Source organism: Muntiacus reevesi, chromosome 1 (genome assembly GCF_963930625.1).
Source record: "Muntiacus reevesi chromosome 1, mMunRee1.1, whole genome shotgun sequence".
Classification (NCBI taxonomy): Eukaryota; Metazoa; Chordata; class Mammalia; order Artiodactyla; family Cervidae; genus Muntiacus; species Muntiacus reevesi.
The window spans coordinates 149,785,776-149,793,338 of NC_089249.1; the positions used below are offsets into that span (position 1 = coordinate 149,785,776).

The window sequence follows — 7,563 nt, forward strand, 5'->3', positions numbered from 1 at the left end:
AAACCATTTCAGCTGTCACATAACCATGCAAAGTCATCATTTACAAAACGTGGGGTGAGAGCAAGAGGACGTGGAGTAAGACAGCCAGACCACTGCCATCTTGGCTGATTTGCTCTTTCCCTATGACTACTGTGTTCAGTTTCCATACACATGAGAGAAGTAAGTTACTTGCCCAAAGTCACAGAGAGCACCCTGTCTGGCACCTGGGAGCTTCCCCAGGGCAGCCTGCCCCTCAGAGGGAAGACCACCCAGACCAGCACGCCAAGCACCACAACTGGAGGTCAAGGCCACAGGGAAGAGGGCAGAGCTTTGAGTGGCTCACTAAGATGGGCTTTTTCTTCAGGGCACGAGGCAACCACTGAAAGGTTTGAAGCAATGGGATCAACACCATCTGATTAGTGTTTTGGGAAGGTCACTAAGGAAGGAGCAGGAAAATAAAGGAAGAACAGAAATTAGATTAGTGGGTCTCAGAGCATGGTCCCCAGAGCAACAGCATCCACTTCACCTGGGAGCTTTTAGAAATGCCAGATCTGAAGCAACACCCCCCGACCTGGCCTGAATCTCTGAATTAGAAACACTGGGAAGGGGTTCAGCCATCTGTTTTAGTAAGCCCTAGAGAGGAGCTGAGGGCGAGGGTGGGCTACAGTCCATGGGGTCGCAAAGAGTCAGATACGACTGAAGTGACTGAGCAGACACACACAGGGGACCCATCGACAGATGAATGGATAAAGAAGGTGTGCTGTATGAATACATAATGGAACATTATTCAGCCATAAAAAAGAGTGACATATGTATACCTATGGCTGATTCATGTCGAAGTTTGGCAGAAACCAACAAGATTCTATAAAGCAATTATCTTTCAATTAAAAATATTCAAAATTTTTTAAAAAATGAAATAAGCAATTTTCAGCAACGTGGATAGACCTGGAGATTATCATACCAAGTGAAGTAAATCAGAAAGAGAAAGACAAATATTATATGAAATCCCTTATATGTGGAATCTAAAAAAGTGATACAAATGAACTTACTTGCAAAACAGAAATAGACTCACAGACATAGAAAACAAAACTTATGATTTCCAAAGAGACAAGGAGCAAGATAAATTTGGGATTTGGAATTAATAGATACACACTACTGTATTACTATATAAAATAGATAAACAACAAGGACCTAATGTATAGTACAGGGAGCTATATTCATTATCTTGTAATAACCTATAACGGAAAAGAATCTGAAAAAGAATCAGTTCAGTTCAGTCACTCAGTCGTGTCCAACTCTTTGAGGCTCCATGAAATGCCGCACACCAGGCCTCCCTGTTCATCACCAACCTTCAGAGTTTACTCAAACTCATGTCCATTGAGTCAGTGATAAAAAAGAATGTATATATGTGTGTGTGTGTGTGTGTGTGTGTGTGTGTGTGTGTGTGTGTAACTGAATCACTTTGCTATATACCAAAACACTGTAAATAAACTATACTTCAATTGAATGAATAAATAAATAAGTGCTGCAGGAGATTCTGATGGCCCCTAAAGTTTGAGAACACCTGGTCCAGAGTTCACAGGATCAGTTAGAATTTTATTTAAATACTTTGGAGAAGAGAAGATGGGAACATAAACCATAGCAATGTATTAAAAGTCTTAAATTACTAGCATTAAAATACTAGTCTTTATATCTTATTTAATTACCATCATTTAAATCATGTAGAATTATGCAAAATAACCCTATAGTATGTAATGGATGATTTCTGTTCTTCAGATGTGAAAAAAAAGGTTCAAAAAATTTGAAACAAAGATCATAAATCCACAGGATGACCTTGCAATTCCTTACCCAAACAGGGACACCTTTGACAAAGAAAGGAACTGCTAATCATCATTACCCAGAGTCATCAGGCCTGAACAGGATTGGCCAAGGCAAGCCAGGATGTATAATCAGTCTGGAGTTCAAGCCCAGGACCATAGATGCCAGTGCCTATTGATGCCCCTGTGAGTCTGCCACTGAGCATCCTCTTCCTTCTGTGAGTCTGGGGAAACTGGGGGTCTGGGACCCATGGTCTGGACACTGCCTGCCATGGTTTCCCCCGGAGAAGTGGGAGAGATGGAAAGGAGTCCTGTGTTCTTGCCAATCTGCTCCTTTTTAGGGTCTGGGCAACCTGACCCTTTTGTATTTTATTTCTAGTCCAGATCATAAGCAGCATATCCTGGTTTCACCAAGAAATATTGCAAAAGTCAGAACTAAAAGAAGCATGTGAGGCGGCCCGGGGCCCTTCTGGAACACCCTCGAAACACTAGCTCTGGGACGTAATGAGCTGCTGCCACTCTTGAGCCCTGGGACAGCTCAGCTACACAGGAGCCCCCCACCCTCAGGGCTACACCAGCCACTACCTGAGCACCTCCCCACCCTCCAGTTTGCAAAATGCTTTTATATCTACTGCTCAGCCCCGTTTGCTTCAGGCTCTGAAGCTGCAGGGCAGTTACAGGAGTAGCTGCGATTCCCCACGTAGCAAATGAAGGACCTGAGATGCAGAGGAGCAGAGCAATTTACATGAAAGTTGCCAGCAAAGGCCTGACTGGCCCTGCTTGTCTATCTTTTGTAATTGTCCACTCTACCATTTATATATTTGGAAAGAGAAAAAACTCAGCAATTTGTCTGGAAGATGGTAAATCTGAATTCACACAATCTTTTCTTCCACTTTTAAAAGGGAAAAAAATTGGGAGTTGGTCTTTATGGTTAGTTTAAGTCTATCATTATATTAACGCTGCTTTACTGAGGTGCAAAAATGGAAAATTCTTCAGACTCCAAGGTCATCGTGCCGTCCACTGGGCTAACACAGCAACAACACCTGGAAAACGGCAGTGGCCTCGTTGCAGGATCCACTGTGTGCCAGGCGCCAGCCGGGCACACAACACTAGTAGCCTCATGTAACCCCTTCTTCCCAGATGAGAGACCTAAATCAAAGAGGTGACAATGACATCCTTGAGGCCTCATATCTAGGGAGCCAAGATTTAAACTTCATCAGATGCCAAAACTAGTGCACAGGGAGGACAATGTTCCAGAAATCCAGTTCATTTCTATGCCTTGAGTTTTTTTCACATTTCCCCTGTGTTGACTCCTATACAAAGGACACAGGAAAAAACTAGAGGTTACAGTCACCTCTTGATATCCGCCGGGGGACTGGTCTCAGTCACTGCCCCCGACAAGATACCAGCATCCACTGGTGCTCAACTTCCTTATATAAAATGGTGTGATATTTGCATATAACCTACACACATCCTCCAGGATACTTTAAATCATCTCTAGATTACTTATAATAGTTAATGCAATGAAAATGCTATGTAAATCATTGCTGGAGCTCAGTAAATTCAAGTTTTGCTTTTTGGAACTTCGTGGATTTTTTTCCCCGACTATTTTTGATCCATGGTCAGTTGAATCTGCAGATGCAGGACCCATGGATACAGAGGGCCTACTGTACTCCACAATTTTCCCTTTTTCATCAAATCTCCCGCACCTGTTCCCTATTCCCCCATCTCAACTGATGACTTTACTGTCTCTTGTCACTGAAAAACAAATGAATTCTGAAGATAACCTGTACACATTCACACCCTCATGTCCATCATCCACTCTGTACCCATGCCTATGGGTTCTTCCATTCCTCCTGTCTCTAGAGACAGTCTGTCCTGTGGAGAAACTGCCTCCATTCTCTTCTATGCTTTCAAATTTTCCCTCTGCCTTTTCCATCCTCCAGCAAACACCTATGTCCTTCCCATCTCTCTTACAAAACCCAAAATTGACTCTTCATGCTCCTCCAGCCACTGCTCCATTTTTCTGTTTCCATTTACAAAAGAACTCCTCCAAAGAGTTTTGGTATTCTTCCTGGCTCAATGCCCGCCCTGAAGTTTCACCTGGACCCTCTCCAGTCATGCTTCCACCTCCGCATCCTATGAACATGAGTCTGTGAAGGTTACAAATGATTTGCATGTGCTGAATCCAACGATCAGTTCCCTCAAGCGAACAACAGCTTTGGACACAGTTGATTCCCCTTTCCACTATAGTGCTCCTTCTTTATTTGGCTTTCAACATTCTCTTGATTCCCCTCCTATCTCATTGATGACTCCTGTTCAGCCTCTTTCACTGGTTTCCTCTCTTCACCCTGCCTCCTAAAGTTAGAGGGCTACAGAGTACCATTCTTAGTTTCTTCATATCTCTTCTCTGGATTGAGAGAGAAGTGACAGATAGATGACAGATACATACATACATTCATACCCACAGAGATAAATACACAGATATATAGATACATAGACAGACAGATGCTTGATGATCTCAACCAGATATATGGTTTTACAGATCATATGCTGACGACTCCTAAGTTTGCATCCTAATTCCAGACTTCTCCCCTAAATCCCTGACTCATATATCTGCCTATTCAACATCTCTGAGACATCTAATCCTTAGATATCATAGATATCTAATAGGTATTTCAGACTCAGCATCTCCAAATTTGAACACCTGGTCTTCATCCCAAACTCTGCTTCATCTCCAGGCTTCACCTAAGTTGAGGGAAACCCAGATCTTCTGGTCAGATAAGTCAGTAGCTCAGAGTCATCCTTCTCTCTCTCTAATCCCACATCCAATCTGTCAGAAAACCAGGCTGGCCTGGTCTATACCTTCCAGGTATAGACCACTTGCTACCACCTCTGTTAGCATCCTGGTCTGAGGTATCAACCCCTCCCACTTGGATCTATGCAACAGCCTCCTTCCTATCCAGTGTGCCTGCTGCCAACCGCGAGAATGATCCATTTAATTAAAAAGATGGATAAAGTTATTTCTCTACTCAGAATCCTCAGTTGACTCCTCACTTTACTCAGAGGATAAGTCGAAGCTTAAGCCTGAACTTCAGTCCCTATGGTCCAGGTGTCTGTCATCACTCTGACCTTCACTCCTGCTGCTGTCCACCTGGCTCCCTCCTCTCCAGCCACACTGGCCTATTTGCCTCTCTGCCGAGAACAATTTTTTCCAGATATACACATGGCTTCCTCCTTCAAGCCTCTGGTCCAAAGTTAACTTGTCTTTAAAACTGTAACTGTCCTACCCCACGCCACCCCACCAGCATTCCCTGTCCTCCTAACCTGATCTATTTTTCCCATAGCTCTTACCATTTTAGCCATGTACTCAATAACTTCCTTTTTCTTGTGTTTATTGTTTATTGCCTATCTTCCCCCACTACAATGTAACTTGCAAGAGGGCAAAGTTTGTTTGTTTGTTTTATTTTGGGCTCACTAATAAAGCTCAAACACCTAGAATAGTGTCTGGCACACAGGTGCTTTAGAAATATTTGTTGAATGAATGAATGAGAAAGCAACATCCTTACCCTGAAGGATATTTCAGCCTTGCTGTGAGTCTCTAATATCAGGGGCCAGTCACACTGACAGATGCCCCTGAATCCCTTTCCTCACCCTCCCATTTATTTCTTCCAACTCTTATGCAGCCAACATCTCTACCATTCACCAGCAGGGCTACATCTGGGAATTTGTTATTTCTTGGACATGAAAGATAATCATCAATAACCCCAACAACTTCTGTCTCTTGAGCAATGATTATGTATAGGGATCACACTAGACATTTTGAGTATCTTATCTCTGGTCCTCATAGCACCACTGAAAGGGCATTTTAAGTCTCTAAGTCCTCATTTGTAAATGAGGACAGTGAAGGGGAGCAGAGCTTGGTCACGTTAATAAATGAGAGTGATGACCTGAACTGGGTTCATCAGCCCCAAATCCTGTGTTCTATCCACTCCCACCTTGTTGGGATAGAGGGAGGAAGCCATAGCTAAACAGTTTTCAGCTTCCTGCTTCCTGCTTTTCTCTCTTTCTCTGAAATCCATACTCCTTAGAAACAAAGGATTTGGAGCTACCCTCTCCAAACTCAAATCCTGACTTCACTACTTACTAGCTGTGTAAACTTGGGCAAATTACTGATCTCTCCTACTTCTCATTTCCCTCATCTGTAAATGTCAATAATAACAGCACCTACCTGTGAAGTTGGGTCTGGATTAAATTAGCAAACACTTGCTAGAGAACATTTAAAATATCACCTGGAGTGCTCGCTTCGGCAGCACATATACTAAAATTGGAACGATACAGAGAAGATTAGCATGGCCCCTGCACAAGGATGACACGCAAATTCGTGAAGCGTTCCATATTTTTACATTTCTCCAAAGAAGACATACAGATGGCTAACAAACACATGAAAAGATGCTCAACATCACTCATTATTAGAGAAATGCAAATCAAAACCACAATGAGGTACCATTACACGCCAGTCAGGATGGCTGCTATCCAAAAGTCTACAAGCAATAAATGCTGGACAGGGTGTGGAGAAAAGAGAACCCTCTTACACTGTTGGTGGGAATGCAAACTAGTACAGCCACTATGGAAAACAGTGTGGAGATTTCTTAAAAAACTGGAAATAGAACTGCCATATGACCCAGCAATCCCACTTCTGGGCATACACACTGAGGAAACCAGATCTGAAAGAGACACGTGCACCCCAATGTTCACTGAAGCACTGTTTATAACAGCCAGGACATGGAAGCAGCCTAGATGCCCATCAGCAGATGAATGGATAAGGAAGCTGTGGTACATATACACCATGGAATATTACTCAGCTGTTAAAAAGAATTCATTTGAATCAGTTCTAATGAGATGGATGAAACTGGAGCCCATTATACAGAGTGAAGTAAGCCAGAAAGATAAAGAACATTACAGTATACTAACACATATATATGGAATTTAGAAAGATGGTAATGATAACCCTATATGCAAAACAGAAAAAGAGACACAGAAGTACAGAACAGACTTTTGAACTCTGTGGGAGAAGGTGAGGGTGGGATGTTTCAAAAGAACAGCATGTATATTATCTATGGTGAAACAGATCACTAGCCCAGGTGAGATGCATGAGACGAGTGCTCGGGCCTGGTGCACTGGGAGGACCCAGAGGAGTCGGGTGGAGAGGGAGGTGGGAGGGGGGATCGGGATGGGGAATACGTGTAACTCTATGGCTGATTCATGTCAATGTATGACAAAACCCACTGAAATGTTGTGAAGTAATTGGCCTCCAACTAATAAAATAAAATTTAAAAATAAAATAAAATAAAATAAAGAAGACATACAGATGGCTAATAGGCACATGAAAAAGTGCTCAATATCACTTATCATTAGAGAAATGCAAATCAAAACTACAATGAGGTATCACCTCACAGTGGTCAGAATGGCAACCAACAAAAAGTCTACCAACAAATAAATGCTGGAAATGGTGGGGAGAAAAGGAAACCTTCTTACACTCTAGGTGGGAATGCAAACTGGTATTGAAGAAGGAATTCATAGGGCCTGGACTCCATCTGAGGCTTGTTCGTGCTGATCGTGCACAGCCACCTCTCCAGTGGACTCTGAACTCTCTGCTTAGTGCCTGTGGGAACGACAATGGAAGGAGAAGACCCCCTCTGGACAGGGGAACCTTGAAGATCGTATCCAGGTTACTCATCACCTAAGAGAAAATATACCGTAATCA

The 7,563-nt window shown here is 42.9% G+C and overlaps 1 non-coding gene across 1 annotated transcript; it reads left to right on the forward strand.

The window, feature by feature from the left end:
* Positions 1 to 6,093: 6,093 nt before the first annotated feature.
* Positions 6,094 to 6,200, forward strand: LOC136156590 (U6 spliceosomal RNA). The gene has a single exon (XR_010661085.1). It is a non-coding gene; the product is annotated as a U6 spliceosomal RNA (small nuclear RNA).
* Positions 6,201 to 7,563: the final 1,363 nt, after the last annotated feature.